This window comes from Pelophylax lessonae (assembly GCF_965119305.1).
Source record: "Pelophylax lessonae genome assembly, chromosome: 5".
NCBI classification, from domain to species: domain Eukaryota; kingdom Metazoa; phylum Chordata; class Amphibia; order Anura; family Ranidae; genus Pelophylax; species Pelophylax lessonae.
In genome coordinates, this window is record NC_138772.1 from 183,765,305 (window position 1) to 183,782,660 (window position 17,356).

Below are 17,356 nucleotides of genomic sequence, written 5' to 3' on the forward strand. Positions count from 1 at the left end.
ACACCGTCATGTGATATGGTGCGGTGTGTTTTTTAAAAGTACAGTACTTTTTGTGGGTCACAGTGCAATTTTGCAGCCAATTTTAAGAACACTTTCACACTTGTGCAACCTGAAAGTTACACGACTGTGACTGGACTTGAAGCAATGCCTGTGTAATCTTGTGATCTATAGACCTCAAGTCGCATCAAAGTCGGACCAAAGTAGTGCAGGGACTACTTTGAAGTCGCACAAATATGAATGGTACTCATTGGAAATTATGGGGTACGACCTGTCATGCGACTTTTCAGTCCCAAGTCACATGTGTGTAAGGTGCCTCAATGAATGGACTGCCAAATGGCACTGCTGGGGAACGCACAGGATTCTGGTGCGAACTGCCCTTAGCCTGGGAAGGGAGGGGGTGATAACATGTATCCCTCTTGACCTTATCAGAGGACTGTATGTATGCTTTCACAATGACATGTACATGGAAGAGAGGCGAGCAGCCATATCCTCTCACAGGTGACACACATGACTAGTACTGGGGTACAGAGAGGACGGCTGCTACAGAGAGTGGAAGAGCGCTGCACCCAACATGACCGTCACTCCCCACTACCCATTCAAGTCTCGCTCCCACGGTCACATGATACAGCAGCGTCACTCCAGTACCGGGTCACATGATCGTGATGTCATCAAGCGTGTCTCCTAGAGGAGAGAGGTAGGACATGTGAGGTACGGGTCACTGGTGTCCATTCATTGGGGATCGCTGCTGGCCGATCAGTGTTGTAGTGTGTGAGCGGTCATAGAATGTGTAGCTGGGGTTGCATGTGACTTCCGTATTGTTGTATGAGGAGGAGACTGATGTGGAAGAATACTGCCTGTTATACTGACATTCTCCTAAGGTGTGTGTAAACCCACTCACCGGAATTCCATGTGAGATTAATGGTAATAGAATTGTACAGGTCATGTTCAATATTTGTAATTCTGCACATTTTATTTAAATAACACCTGCTGATCCTGAAGTGAGAGGATCCTTCCTTCCTATAGGGTGATAACTCTTCCTGCAGTGTAAAGTCCTGGTTCAGGCGCTTCCTCTTATAGGGTGACAACGCTTCCTGCAGTGTAAAGTCCTGGTTCAGGCGCTTCCTCTTATAGGGTGACAACGCTTCCTGCGGTGTAAAGTCCTGGTTCAGGTGCTTCCTCTTATAGGGTGACAACTCTTCCTGCAGTGTAAAGTCCTGGTTCAGGCGCTTCCTCTTATAGGGTGACAACGCTTCCTGCAGTGTAAAGTCCTGGTTCAGGCGCTTCCTCTTATAGGGTGACAACTCTTCCTGCAGTGTAAAGTCCTGGTTCAGGCGCTTCCTCTTATAGGGTGACAACTCTTCCTGCAGTGTAAAGTCCTGGTTCAGGCGCTTCCTCTTATAGGGTGACAACTCTTCCTGCAGTGTAAAGTCCTGGTTCAGGCGCTTCCTCTTATAGGGTGACAACTCTTCCTGCAGTGTAAAGTCCTGGTTCAGGCGCTTCCTCTTATAGGGTGACAACGCTTCCTGCAGTGTAAAGTCCTGGTTCAGGCGCTTCCTCTTATAGGGTGACAACGCTTCCTGCAGTGTAAAGTCCTGGTTCAGGCGCTTCCTCTTATAGGGTGACAACGCTTCCTGCAGTGTAAAGTCCTGGTTCAGGCGCTTCCTCTTATAGGGTGACAACGCTTCCTGCAGTGTAAAGTCCTGGTTCAGGCGCTTCCTCTTATAGGGTGACAACGCTTCCTGCAGTGTAAAGTCCTGGTTCAGGCGCTTCCTCTTATAGGGTGACAACTCTTCCTGCAGTGTAAAGTCCTGGTTCAGGCGCTTCCTCTTATAGGGTGACAACTCTTCCTGCAGTGTAAAGTCCTGGTTCAGGCGCTTCCTCTTATAGGGTGACAACTCTTCCTGCAGTGTAAAGTCCTGGTTCAGGCGCTTCCTCTTATAGGGTGACAACTCTTCCTGCAGTGTAAAGTCCTGGTTCAGGCGCTTCCTCTTATAGGGTGACAACGCTTCCTGCAGTGTAAAGTCCTGGTTCAGGCGCTTCCTCTTATAGGGTGACAACGCTTCCTGCAGTGTAAAGTCCTGGTTCAGGCGCTTCCTCTTATAGGGTGACAACGCTTCCTGCAGTGTAAAGTCCTGGTTCAGGCGCTTCCTCTTATAGGGTGACAACGCTTCCTGCAGTGTAAAGTCCTGGTTCAGGCGCTTCCTCTTATAGGGTGACAACGCTTCCTGCAGTGTAAAGTCCTGGTTCAGGCGCTTCCTCTTATAGGGTGACAACTCTTCCTGCAGTGTAAAGTCCTGGTTCAGGCGCTTCCTCTTATAGGGTGACAACGCTTCCTGCAGTGTAAAGTCCTGGTTCAGGCGCTTCCTCTTATAGGGTGACAACTCTTCCTGCAGTGTAAAGTCCTGGTTCAGGCGCTTCCTCTTATAGGGTGACAACTCTTCCTGCAGTGTAAAGTCCTGGTTCAGGCGCTTCCTCTTATAGGGTGACAACTCTTCCTGCAGTGTAAAGTCCTGGTTCAGGCGCTTCCTCTTATAGGGTGACAACGCTTCCTGCAGTGTAAAGTCCTGGTTCAGGCGCTTCCTCTTATAGGGTGACAACGCTTCCTGCAGTGTAAAGTCCTGGTTCAGGCGCTTCCTCTTATAGGGTGACAACACTTCCAGCAATGTAAAGTCCTTTAAAATTGGGCTAACTTTACTGTTTTTAGTTTTTTTTTTTTTTTAATTAATTAAAGTGTATTTTTTCCCAAATAACTGTGTTGGAAATACTTCTACGCAAATATAGTGTGACATAAAAGATTACAACGATCGCCATTTTATTCTCTAGGGTCTCTGCTAAAAAAAATATATAATGTTTGGGGGTTCTAAGTAATTTTCTAGCAAAAAATACTGATTTTAACTTGTAAGCAACAAGTGTCAGAAAAAGGCTTAGTCTTTTAGGGTCCTTTGACACGGTCCGCTCCGTCTGCGGAGTCCGCTCTGCTCAGCAGGGGATCGATCCACCGATTCCCGCTGGACAGGCGAATGACAGCTCCGTCTCTGCTCTGTGTGTGAAGATGGGGCTGTGAGATCCCCGCTGTCCTCTATGGGGGAATCGGATGAGAAGGGACCGCCTATCCGTTCTCATCCGATCCGCTGGACAGATGGAAAATAGGGTTTTCATCCGCCCGGATTTCACGGACAGGATCAGATCGGATAGCAGAGGGTGTCAGCGGACATGTCACCGCTGATATCCGCTGCCCCATAGGGATGCATGGAGCATCCGATCAGATCCTCCTGAAAAACTGACAGGCGGATCTGATCGGATCATTTGTGTGAAAGGGGCTTAAGAGGTTAAACTGCCCTCACCTTTGATCTAAAAGAAGGAAAAGATACATTGTAAAGCATTGTGTTTTAGGGCTCTTTCACACGGTCCACCTCCGTAGGCGGATCCGTGCTGAGCCGGCGGATGACAGCTCCGTCTCCGCTTGCAGTGCGGAGAGGGAGGTGTCACAGCCCCCGCTGCTCTCTATGGGGGATCGGATGAGAGCGGACCGCCTGTCCTTATCCGCTCCCATCCGATTCGATCCCCAGGACGGATGGAAAAATAGGGTTTCACGGACAGGATCGGATGCGGATGGCAGCGGGTGTCAGCGGAGGTGTCTCCGCTGACATCAGCTGCCCCATAGAGCTGCATGGTGGATCCGATCAGATCCGCCTAAAAAGCTGACAGGCGGATCTGATCGGACCACCCGTGTGAAAGAGCCCAATATCTGCAGTTTTAACAATGTTAATAAACATTTGCAGGGGTTTTTTTTTTACAGCTGTGAGTGAGCAGAGAACAGCTCTGTAAGAATCGAGGACATGCTGTTTTAAGCTCGTGAGGGGGGGGGGGGGGTAAATTGGGATCGCAATTTTTTTAACGATTACTCGTGCAGCTCTATTAGGGTGACATTTCCTGCAGTGTAAATTCCTGGTTCAAGTGCTTCCTCTTATTGGGTGACAACACTTCCTGCAGTAAAAGGTCCTGGCTCAGGCGCTTCCTCTTATAGGGCAATTCTTGCAGTGTAAAGTTCTGGTTCAGACGCTTCCTCTAATAAGGTGACAACACTTCCTGCAGTGTAAAGTCCTGGTTCAGATGCTTCCTCTTATAGGGTAACAACACTTCCTGCAGTAAAAGGTTCTGGTTCAGGTGCTTCCTCCTATAGGGTGACAACACTTCTGGCAGTGGGAAGTCCCCGTTCAAGCGCTTCCTCCTATAGGGTGACAACACTTCCTGCAGTGAGAAGTCCTCATTCAAGCGCTTCCTCCTGTAGGGTGACAACACTTTGTGCAGTGAGAAGTCCTCATTCAAGCGCTTCCTCTTATAGAGTGACAACAATTCCTGCAGTGAAAGGTTCAGGTTCATCCACTTATAGGGTGACAACACTTACAGTGAAAGGCACTTCTTGTTACAGGCTTCTAATGGAGACTTCAAGTGACTCTTTAAGCATACATTACACAGCCATTGCCCTATGTTGTCACCATTAGGAAATCTGAGTTTTCTGCAGGAAATCAGCAACCCTGAGATGCAATGAAGGATGCAAAAAATTAAAACTACTAGTTTTCACCTTTTTATCCTTTGTTGCATGTCAGTGCATCTGATCTCCTTCAGCCGCTTTACAGCCCCTTCCTGTCTACATTCACCCCTATGATGGCTACATGGCATTTCTCAGGTTGGATTTTCTAATGTTGGCTGCAGTGAACCATGTCTGTGTAATGTGTGTTGAAATGGCCACTTATACATCCACAATTCTGTGACAAGACCTAGAGAGAGGGTTGTCATCTATACCAGGAAATATATGAAGAAGGATTGCCAGGTTGTACCACCTGCCACGCGTCTCTATAAAGTACCGCTCTTAGACTCCATGTACACGGGACGCTGGAATTGGCCGTTTAGGAGCAGTTGGGCATTTTTTTCAGAAGCCCCTGAACCCATCTACATTTTATCTTATCTGTCCATGTACACCAGGTCGTTTACAGTCATTTGCAGGCAGTTGCGTTCAGGGACTGTTTTTAGAACGCAATTATTTGCGCTCGAACGTGTGTTTCCCGGCGTTTCAAACGCACAAACGCGTCCGAACGCGTCCAAACGCGATGACCCGCGTTTAGCGTTCGCGTTTTTCCATTTTAAAGGGGAATAATTTTTTTTACCTCTAGGAACGCTTCTAAACGCAAACGCCCGCTAAACGCGGGTACAAACGCGACCGAACGGACGTTTCAAACGTCCTAAAAATTCCAGCATTCAAAGGGACTTTTAACAACGTCCCGTGTACATGGAGCCTTACTTTGTAAAACTGACAAACCAAGCTAACATATGAAAAACAGACTCCTTGTAGTGTTTATTGGTAGCACTGACATGCAGAGTGCCAACTAAGCCCCTGAAATCTGGATGCAATCACGTTTCAAAATGTTGGCGCATCTAACAATGTACTACCAGTCCTCAATAGCATATACACTCACTGGCCACTTTATTAGGTACACCTGTTAAAATGCTTGGTAACAAACTGCTAATCGGGCAATCACATGGCAGCAACTGAATGCATTTAGGCATCTAGACATGGTGAAGACAACTCGCTGAAGTTCAAACTAAGCATCAGAATGGATTAGAAAGGGGATTTTAGGGACTTTAAATGGGGCATGGTTTTGGTGCCAGACGGGCTGGTCTAAATATTTCAAAAACTGCTGATCCCCTGGGATTTTCTCGCACAACCATCTCTAGGGTTTACAGAGAATGGTCCGAAAAAGAGAAAATATCCAGTGAGTGGCAGTTGTGTGGAGGAAAATGCCTTGTTGAGGTTAGAGGAAAATGGGCAGACTAGTTTGAGATGATAGGCAACAGTTACTTAAATAACCACTCATTACAAATAAAGGTATGCAGAATACCATCTCTGAACGCACAACACATCGAACCTTGAACTAAGTAGATGGGCTACAGCAGCAGATGATCACACTGGGTGCTACTCCTGTCAGCTGAGAACAGGGAATTGAGGCTACAATTCGCACAGGCTCACCAAAATTGGACTATAGAAGATTGGAAAAAACGTTGCTTGGTCTGAGGAGTCTTGATTTCAGCTGAGACATTCAGATGATAGGGTCAGAATTTGGCGTAAACATAATGAAAGTATGGATCCATCCTGCCTTGTATTAACAGTTCAGGCTGGTAGCAGTGGGGGATATATTTTTGGCACACTTTGGGACCCCTTAGTGGTGGAACGGGAGATTCCATATCATGGATGTGCAGCTGACAAATCTGCAGAAACTACATGATGCTATCATGTCAATATGGCCCAAAACCTCTGAGGAAAGTTTCCAACACCTTGTTGAATCTATGCTATGAAGAATTAAGGCAGTTCTGAAGGCAAAGGGGTCCAACCCGGTACTAGCAAAGTATACTTAATAACGTGGCCGATAAATGTAGGGTATGAGATCCTTGGGCTTTCAAAGCTCTTTGCACCATTGAGTTTGCAAACAAGGTTATCAGAAGTTTTTTCTTTGAAGAACCATCACCATAAAAGAGATTGCTCAAGGTACCTGTAGACTTTACATGCTTATTAGGTTTTGTTTCCACTTGCCGACCCTCCTGGGCAAATCGACATATCGGTACGTCGCTCGCCCACAAGCCTCTAGAGGGCGAGCGTGCACCGCCGGAGGCACGCTCCCGCCCCCTTGTTCCCTGACATCCCCACGCGAGTGACCGCCGGTCACTCACAATCTCCCGCTGGAGAGGGAGAAAGGCAGGCGGCTAATGTAAACAAACTTGCCTGTCATTCTCCCTGGTGTAACTGCAGAGACTATACGATCCTGCTATGTAGTATCGTATGTCTCTGTGGTTACATCACAAGCCACGCCCCTTGACAGTTAGAATCACGCCCGTAGGGACACACTTAAAGCGGTTGTAAACCCTGTAAAAAAAATAAATAAAAAAAAAAAAAAACCTGCAAGACAAAGGCATAATGAGCTAGTATGCATCGCATACTAGCCCATTATGTTTAACTTACCTTAAAACGAAGCCCCGACACGGACCCCCGGACATCGATGCGGGCGCTGCCATGATCCCTCGTCGTCTCTTCCGGGTTCGGCGGCTCCGGCGCGCTGATTGGCCGGAAGAGACGGCTCCAGCGCGCTGATTGGCCGGAGCCGCGATGACGTCACTCCCGCGCATGCGCGCGGGAGTGATTTTTCCGGCAAGCTCCCGGCAAGTTAATTGAAGGTCCCCCCGGACCTTCAGAGCGCATGCGCCGCTCGCTCGAGCGGCTGCATGCACTGTAAATATCTCCTAACCGTGCCGGTTTAGGAGATATTATTTGTACCTACAGGTAAGCCTTATTATAGGCTTACCTGTAGGTAAAAGTGTAAAAAAGCGGGATACAACCGCTTTAACACCTTGATCACTAATAGTTAACCCCTTCCCTGCCAGTGGCATTTTTACAGTAACAGTGCATATTTATAGCACTGATTACTGTAGTAATGTCACTGGTACCCCCAAAAGTGTCAAAAATGTCAGTTAGGGGTCCAAACTGTCCGCCGCAATGTCGCAGTCCCGCAAAAAAAAAAATCGCAGATCGCCGCCATTACTAGTTAAAAAAAAACAATAAAAATGACATAAATCTTTCCCGTAGTTAGTAAACACAATAACATTTGCGCAAATCAATCAAAATCCGCTTATTGCGATTTTTTTTTTTTTTTTTTTTTTTTTTTTTTTTTTTACCAAAAATATGTAGCAGAAAACAAATTGGCCTAAAATGTTAAAAAATTTTGATTTTTACTTTTTTTTTTGTTGAGAATTTCATTTAAAAAAATGTGAAAAATATTGTTATTTTTTCAAAGTTGTCGCTCTTTTTTTGTTTATAGCGCAAAAAGTAAAAATCGCACAGGTGATCAAATACCACCAAAAGAAAGCTCTGTTTGTGGGAAAAAAAGGACATCAATTTAATTTGGGTACAGCGTCGCACGACCGCGCAATTGTCCGTTAAAGTCACACAGTGTCGAATCGCAAAATAGGCCCTGGTCTTTGAGCAGCCAAATCCTCTGGGGCTTAAGTAGTTAAAAACAATTCCTGGCTACAGGGGTCATGCAAATATGATTCACCTCTGAATCATCTATGCAGTTTTAGCTTCTTTCTAAATGTTGGATTTTAATGCTTTGAAGCAGGGCTTGACACATTTGCTTTGAATCTAGGAGCCAGCTAAAAAAGTTAGGAGCTGGGGAAACTGTCAAGGGGGGACCCAGACGTGATGTTATACCAATCACTTCCTGGTCAGGAACAAGATGGCGCCCGCTATGCCGATCCAGGGCCTGCAGATGGGCAGGCGGAGCCCGGGATACATAGCTGAGGGGTGCACTTTACCCACGGGGTAGCAATGGGGAAGCAATCGTGCAGCACCGGTTAAATGTAGAAAAAAAATGACCTGCCCCTTGCCCAGAACTGCATGTCCCGGGCACCGGACACTACAAATTGTCCATCCCTGCAACAGTGAATGGCCTGACAAAAGCCCAGGACGTATTTCTATGTGCCATTCCGACATGGCGCCCAGGATTTGTCAAGCACTGCCAAAGGGTAACCCCCCTTTTTCATGGGGAAAAAAAACAAAAAGAAAAAATAATATAGAATATACAATTGTGACACATATTGTAATTGCATGTTATCAAAATTACCTTTTCATTTTTAATCTGCAGCTCTGTAAGTTTCTGTAAAATGCAATGCAATATGGCTGCCTGGAGGTGTTCTGTATACAAAATGTGTACAGAACACACACCAGAAATGTAATTTCCTGCTTGTGTGTTTACTGCTTTTACCAGAAGTCTGCACAAAGATACAAGTCCGATTTTAGGCATCCTCTGCAACAAAAATTTTATGTTTTGGAAGATTCTTCCAAAGGGAAATCATGTCTAAAGGGATGCAGACACTGTCATTTTCCTCATGCAAGTGCAGCAGCTCATTGATAAATATACGTTCATTTTGCACATGGACACAGAAACCTTTTTTTTTCAGAATAACAAAAGGTAGGAATCTGCAACAAAGTTTTTTAAAATCCTTGATCGTCTCAACAAAAGTGGAGTTACTCTTTACGTCAATGTTTAGCTATCCCTTTTGCCCCATTTCCCAGCCTAGCCCAACCTAACCCAACTTCCTCCTCCACAGATGTATACTTATCTTGATCCGATGGGCGTGGTGTCCAGTGTTTACATTTGGCATCAGAAGTCTCTCTCTCTTTGGCTGCACCTGCGCACTAAAGCCCCATAGACTTTATAGGGCCATCTACCTTTGTCTCGGAACCCGGTTTCTACGGTACTATAATGCACTGGAGAGTGAGACTTGTTACACTAGATGTAAACAAACACTTGAGGCGGCATCCGTTGTATTGGGGTCAGGACTCTGTGCAGGCCAGTCAAGTTCCTCCACCCCAAACTTGCTCATCCATGTCTTTATGGACCTTGGTTTGTGCAGTGGTGCGCAGTCATGTTGGAACAGGAAGGACCAACCTCAAATGATTCCCACAAAGTTGGGAGCAAGAAATTGACCAAAATGTCTTTGTATGCTGACACCTTAAGAGTTCTCTTCACTAGGGGGCTAAGCCCAACCCCTGAAAAAAAAAACCCACACCATAATCCCCCTTCCACCAAATGATTTGAGCAAGTTTGGGGTGGAGGAACTTGATTGGCCTGCACTCAACCGGATAGAACACCTTTTTGATGAATTAGAGCAGAGACTGTGAGCCAGGCCTTTTTTCATAGATCAGTGCATGGCCTTACAAATGCACTTCTGAAAGAATGGTTAAACTTTCCCATAGACACACTCCTAAACCTTGTGGACAGCCTTCCCAAAAGAGTTGAAGCTGTTATAGCTGCAAATGGTGGGCAAACTCAATTTTGAACCCTACAGACTAAGACTGGGATGCCATTAAAGTTAATGTGCGTGTAAAGGCAGGTGTCCCAATACTTTTTGTAATATAGTGTATGTGGATAGGGGGTGGGTTAGGTCAGGGCAACAGGGCAAAAAAGGTTGCACTTTGTCCAAAAGCTCCTTTTTTTTTTTTTTTTAACCACTTCTGGACTGGAAGGATTTGCCCCCTTAATGACCAGGGCATATTTTGCGATTTGGCACTGCGTTACTTTACAATTGTGTGGTCATGTGACGCTGTACCTAAATAAAATTGATGTCCTTTTTTTCCCTCAAATAGAGTTTTCTTTTGGTGGTATTTGATCACCTGTGCGATCTTTATTTTTTGCGCTATAAACAAAAAAAGAGCAACAATTCTGAAAAAAAAAAAAAAAAATATTTTTCACAAAAAAAATGTTTAAAAATTAAATTTTTTTAAACATTTTAGGCCAATTTGTTTTCTGCTACATATTTTTGGTAAAAAAATTGCAATAAATGTATTTTGATTGGTTTGCTCAAAAGTTATCGCGCCTACTAACTACAGCAAAGATTTATGTAATTTATGTCATTTTTATTGTTTTTTTCTTTTACTAGTAATGGCGGTGATCTGCATTTTTTAGTGGGACTGCGACATTGCGGCGGACAGATCGGACCACTGACTGACATTTTTGACACTTTTGGGGGGGACCAGTGACATTACTACAGTAATCGGTGCTAAAAATATGCACTGTTACTGTAATAATGACACTGGCATGGAAAGGGTTAATAATGTGGGTGAAAAAGGGGTCAAATGTGTACCTAGGGGCGTGTTTCTAACTGTGAGGGGGGCGTGGCTTGTGAAATGATCATAGAGACCTGTGTTCCTATATAGAAGGATCACAGGCGCTCTGTGATTATTCCAGGGAGAAGAACGGTCAGCTGTGTTTACAACAGCTGACCGTTCTTGTTTCTCAGCAGGGAACGATCGCGGGTGTCTGGTGGCAATCAGATTAGCCTGCACCATGCATCGGAGTGGCCTGCAATATGTACACCTTGGCTGGTTCAGCCCTTAGGCCTATATTTACCATCACCCTGGTGTTTCAGACTCTGACCGAATGGACTAGGCTTTTGTTCCATGACATGGAGGGGGAGTAGCTCCCCCCTGCCTTTGCTGAGCTGGTGGTCTAGCTGGTCCAGAGGCTGCAGTTTATCTGTGATGTCTCTTTGGATGCAGCTCCTAGTGGCTCGGCTCTCTGTTTTGGCAGTGGTCCTTCGGCGTGTCTTTTGGCTCAAATGCTGGTCTGCGGACCAGACTTCTAAAAAGGCCTTGACTGATCTTCCCTTTCAAGGGGATTGCCTGTTTGATGCTACCCTGGAAAACATCATTAAAGGTCTCACATGGTGGAAAAGTACCTTTCTTCTGCAGGCTACGAAGGGCAGGGACCCTCATCGTAGACTTGGGCCCTCCTTTTCAGCAACCTCAGGGTCCACTGACAAGGGATTGGAGCCCTTCAGGGCCTCCTCTGGAGGATCCAAGCGAACTTGGTCTGGCAAGTCAAGAGCGGGCTTCTCCAGACCCGCGGACAAGGCCCCTTAAGCATGAAGGGGTGCCCCCACCCATATCTGGGGGGGACATCTTTGCTGGTTCCCGGACCCGTGGACTCCCGTGGTACAAGTCAGGTGGGTCCACAAGGTCATTCGGTCTGGCTACAAGATCGAGTTTAATTCTTACCCTCCTTCCAACGTGCGACTGTACCCGGTCTGCTTACAGGCTCTTTTTGGGGCGGTGCAAAACCTTTTACTTTAAAGGGTGATGGTCCCAGTCCCGACTTCAGGAGTTTTTTAGTTAAACCTGTTTACAGTAGGAAGGAAGGCAAGGTGCGTCCAATTCTGGACCTCAAGGTCCTGAACTGCTTTTTGTGGGTGCAACAGTTCAGAATGGAGTCCGTTCGCACGGTGGTGGCTTCCCTGCATCAGGGGAATTTTTCTTGCCTCTATCAACATCAAGGACGCTTACCTTCACATTCCAATATGTGTCAGTCTCCAGCACTTCCTCTGCTTTGCCGTGGGAGAGGAGCATTATCAGTTTGTGGCATTACCCTTTGGTCTTGCTTCTGCTCCTCGGGTCTTCACGAAAGTGTTGGTCTTAGTGGGCCCGGACTGGCCTCGCCGGGCTTGGTATGCTGATCTGGTGTGGCTGGTCACCGACGTTCCTTGGAAGCTTCCTCTCAGGGAAGATCTGCTGTCCCAAGGACCAATCTTCCATCCTGCTTTACAGTCGCTGGCTTTGACCGCTTGGCTGTGGAACGCCAGGTGCTGATGGATAGACGTTTTTCTGAGTCAGTGATTCCAACGCTGTTAAAAGCTAGGAAATCTACTTCTAGGAAGATCTACCATTGTACGTGGAAGACGTACATTTGTGTGAGTCTCTTGGGGTTCATCCTCCCTTCTTTTTTCGGTGGCTCGGACCTTGACCTTCCTTCAATGGAGGGTTGAGCAAAAACTGGCCTTGAGTACTATCAAGGGTCAGGTGTCAGCCTTAGCAGGCTTCTTTCAATGGCCCTTGGCCACATACTCCTTGGTGCGTCCTTTTTTCCAGGGAGTTAGGCACTTGACCCCTCCAGTGCGGCCTTTGATGCTGCCTTGGGACCTCAATTTGGTTCTCTCAGTCCTCCAGAAGCTTCCTCTTCTCCTCCTCAGGAGATTCCCCTGCTTACGCTGTCCCAGAAGGTGGCCTTTTTGGTGGCTTTCACCTCTGTGCGCAGGGTGTCGGAATTGGCGGTGTTACCCTGTCGTCCACCTTACTTGGTGGTTCACAGTGATAAGGTGGTTCTTCGCACTTGTCCGTCATTCCTTCCTCAGGTTGTCTCTGATTTTCATTTGAATGAAGACATTGTGTTGCCCTCCCTGTGTCCCAGGCCAAAACATCCAAAGGAAATTGCTTTGCATGCCTTGGATGTGGTCCCTTAGTGTGTACCTGGCAACTACAGAATCCTTTTAGCAAATCAGACTCCCTATTTGTGCTTACGGATGGGTCTTGGAAAGGGTTGTCTGCTTCCTTTGCAACCATTTCCAGATGGATCAGACAGACGGTGATTCAGGCCTATTCCATCAATGGTTTGGTGCCCTCTCACCCCTCCCCCCGCCCCTGCCCCCACTGTCCAATATATGCTCATCTATATTATTATTATTATTGAGTAGTCACATGTCTCTCCTGGACATTTTTCTTTTCTGTTTGTATTTTGACTTGGTTTACCTGTCTTTTTTTCATTATATTCTCTGTTTTGTATTTCAGAAACCCAATAAACATTTAAAAAAAAAAAAAAAAAAAAAGGTTTGGTTCCTTCTTTCCCTGTCAGGGCGCACTCTACCTGGGTGCTCAGTGCCTCCTTGGCCTTCCGCCATCAGGTGTCAGTGACACAGGTTTGTAAGGTGGCCACCTGGTTGTTGGTGCACACTTTCTCAAAGGTCTATTAAGTGGCTGCTTCCTTTGGCCGCAAGCTTCTGCAGGCTGCTGTTTAGAGGACCTGGTCCTCTTTGAGGGTGTATTGTTCTTTTCAGGTTGAGCTCCTGTTTACCTGGTTGGCTATAGTTAGCCTTGGGAATTTATTTTTCGCTGTTCCCACTCCTCATGTTTAACACTGCTTTGGGACGTCCCAATGGTTAAGAAGATCAGGAGCTGTGTTTATCAATGAACGAAAGAGAAAACTGGATTTTTGACTTACCATAAAATCCATTTCTCAAATGTTCATTGACGGACACAGCACCCACCCCTCTGTGGAGTTGTAATTCTTCTGACACTGCTTGTAACAAAACTGAGTACCTATAGCAGAGAGAGGGACTATACCCCCTGGGACTGCCCATAGGTGTAGCCAGACTTTTTTTTTCGATCTAGTTTCCTACTCCTGTAGGGGGCAGTACAACCAATGGTTAAGAAGATCAGGAGCTGTGTCCGTCAATGAACATCAGAGAAATGGATTTTATGGTAAGTCAAAAATCTAATTTTCTTTTTCTGCAAAATATGCACATTCATTATTTTTCCCTTAAAGGTGAAATTATCCTTTTAATGGTATTTTTAAATAATTCAATTTTATTATAATGATATCATTGTAATATAATATTTAGTGGCAAGTTCATTCCTTATGGAAACCTATTAAAACAGATTTAAAACAAAGTGGCAGTTGACCTAGAATGCCCTTTTTCTCCTCCACTGATACCTTTGCCATGCTTACTTGCCACTTCGTTCATCAGCCATAGCCCTTGGAAATACCTGATATTTCTGGGAATGGAGAAGCATGCAATCTTCTTCCTTTCCTTATGCAATGCAGTGCTCGGTACCTTAAAGGCTTGGACGTTGTCAAGATGTAATGTAGCAAACAAAGTCGTCAACCTAAAGTAGAACTAAAGGTGAAACTTTTTTGGAGTAACAGGAGTTATAACTCCTGTCCGATTTTTGCCATCTGTGTTCCATTGTGGAGATTTCCCTTCACTTCCTGTCACATAGCCAAAAAGGAAGTGAGAAGAAATCCCTCCAAAGTGAAGGAATCCCTGGTTGTCCCCAGGGTTACTGGAACTAGTATCCTCATTAGAAGATTTCCCTTCTGTTCCCTGGTGACAACCCAAAGTTTTTGATTTTTCTTCTTTTTTTTACTTTTAGTGTTATAGTAAACAGGACAAATAGAGAGGGTGAATCTCCCCCCCCCCCTACAGGGCACAGAGAGCAGTAAAAATGGACAGATGTTCTAATCCATCTCCACTATGTCCAAAAATAAAAAAAAATGTTTTGCCTTTAGTTATCCTTTAAGTGTAAGCTTTAGCCTGCTGTTGGTTGAATTTGGGTCACAGGAGTGCATAACTAAGTACACTCCTGTGACCCACAGGGAAAGTATGGCCAAAAGAGTTTTGGCCATACTTTTTCCCTTAATGTCATTTTTAATGTCTTTACGCTTGATAATTGACAACACCTCACACCTTCAGCCATGTAACATCTGTCCCAGACCATTTAAACCTCCATTTGTATTCCTGGACAGTTGATATTTGCTTTGACACATTTCAAGGCTTCATGGTGATGGCACGTTGGCTGAGTTGCCCAAGTAGGTATAAATGCTGGGGTATGTTCCTTACACTTATTTAAACTGAGGAAGCCAACAAGCACAGATGTTTTGCATTGATGTTTCCTGTGAAAGGAGGCACCAATTAGTCCACTGCTGCCACTCCGCTGGTTTTCCCATAGAAATCACATCTAGGCTTTTATTTGGGTTAGCCAGATTCCAATGCACACTCACATTCACCACAAAGTTCACGGTAAAATCTGTAAGCCAAAGAAAGACAAGGACATTCTTAGGCTTTTCTCTTTTGTTCATTGACGGACACTGCTCCAGAATGTTCTTGACCATTGGGTTATGCTGCCAGGAGTAGGACATTAGGCAGGAAAAAGCTTTACCAAGCCTATGGGGCAGTCCCAGGGGGTATACTTCCACTTCCTGCTATAGGCATTCAGTTTTTTCTGCCTAGTCAGGAGTAAGGACCTAGTTCCTTGCTGGAATCTCTGCTTCTAGCATTTTTTCCTTTTTAAACAGATTTTTTCCTCTTTTATTATTTCTGTTCTGAGAACTACAATCAACTGCTGGACTGGGCGACGGACTGGATATTCTAGATCCTTATGGTCTCCCCAGTCCCGCCAGCGAGCTCTGAAGGAGAGCTTCCTTTAGGGTTGCTGCTGACCCGTTTCTCCAGGCGAACACCGGGGGTTACAACAGGGTCCTTCGTCACTCTGGGGGTTATTTACCTGGGCAGGGGGGTCCAAAGGGCTCCCGGCTGTTGTTGGGATGGGGGAGTGGATGCCTTCAAACCTGCGGCCTACCGGTCGGTCGCTATTTCGGGAGGCCCCAGAGGGGGTGGCCACCCCCTCCATTTGAGCATCTACCCTCTCCCCCCTTGTTTCCCGGCTCCAGCAGGCTTTACGCCCAGGCGGCGGGGTGGCCCCTAAAATTTAGGCCACGGCTTGCGGCTTAATGGGCCTTGCGGCTGAGTGGGTGCCTCCAGGGGAGGGGGGGCGGCAGCCACCGTTGTCTGTCCTGTGGCCACCCACCTCCCCTTTAATGGGATCTGTGCGGCTGGGTCTCCACCAAAATTTAGACCATGGCCTGCCGGCCTACTAGACCATGCAGCCAGCTTGGTTCCTTCCCTGCGGGGGGGCACTGTGGAGGTGGTCACCTTTGTTTGATGACAGCATGCCGCCATTTTGCGTAGGGCACCTCCCCTTTTAGTCCTTCAGACCCTCTAGGTTCCTTGCCTGAGCGTCCGTGTCACGGTGGGTGGCTTCCTTCAAGGGGGCCACTTATTCTCATGTGAGCCTCTATGAAGGGGCTCGGAGGGCGACCCCCCCCTTTTTTGGGGGGTTGTCAGTAGGTTGTCCAGTCGTGGGCCCTGGGTCGGGATCCCCTTGCGGGATCGCAGTCGGCGACCCTCACCTGCCTGTCTTGTGTCTATGCAACAATCCTGATTGTTATGTTTCAGAGTGAGCTTAGTATGTTGGGACACTACTGGGTCTGCGTCCACGCACTTTGTGTGCTCTGATAGTGAGGATGTTTTCTCTTCTACTGCAGCCACGCATGCAATGGCGCTGGGGGATGCACTGATTGTATTGGTGCGGGCAACTTGAAAATCGGAGGATGCAGCTACTGCTGCATCGGAGGTGCCGGTCTCTTTTGGTACCCCTAGCTCCCCAAAAGTGGCAAAAGGTGTTTTCCTTTTTTTGCCTACTTGACAAAATTGTCGGAAGTCAGTGACCTAAATGCATTATGTCAGTGCCGAAGCGTATCCCTTAGAAGAGTCCCGGTTTTAAAAAGGTGTACAGTCCCACCTGTGGTGGATTCTCAGGGTTTAGGCCAAATAACTCCACTTTAATTTTGGTGGAGGAGTTTTGGGTTTTTAAAGACCCCTTTGACGGGAGAGCCGAGACTTTGGTCTGCCACATGTTTCCTGTGGCCGGTTCGTTCCTTGGGCTGGTGTTCACCATAGCATTGGTGTCCCAGACTTTAACGGAGTGGGCAAATCTTTTGCACCAGGATCTGGAAGGGGAACAGCTTCCCCCTGACCGTGTAAGCTGGCGGACCAGTTGGTCTAGGGGTTACAGATTTTGTCTATAGTGCCTCTATGGATGCGGCTCCCTTGGTTTCTAGGCTGTCTGTGGTCCTTCGGCGCCTGATATGGCTGAAATGCTGGTCTGCGGTCTTCCAAAACAGCCTTATCTGTTCTCCCCTTTTTGGGGGATTGCCTGTTTGGAACTTCCTGGATGATATCCTTAAGGGTCTTACAGGGGGGATGAGTACTCTTCTTCCACAGGCTGCCAGGGGCGAGGAGTCTTGTCACAGAGAGCGGGTTCTTCCTGCAGAGAAGCCCTCTGCCTAAAGGGACGCCCTCACCCATGTCTGAGGTGGGGGGGGGGGTGTCTTCGCTTCTTTCCGGACCCATGGAC

At 46.7% G+C, this 17,356-nt stretch overlaps 1 protein-coding gene across 2 annotated transcripts in view; it reads left to right on the forward strand.

Annotated features, from left to right (window-relative positions):
- The first annotated feature begins 646 nt into the window (after positions 1–646).
- The window catches only part of LARS2 (leucyl-tRNA synthetase 2, mitochondrial), a 355,149-nt gene continuing 338,439 nt past the window's right edge, over positions 647–17,356 (forward strand). The window contains exon 1 of one of the 2 annotated variants that reach the window (XM_082258151.1): positions 647–694. The gene's annotated coding sequence lies outside the window, so the exon portion shown is untranslated. Of the gene's footprint in view, positions 709–17,356 lie in introns of both variants that reach the window. The other variant, XM_082258152.1, reaches the window with a different exon arrangement.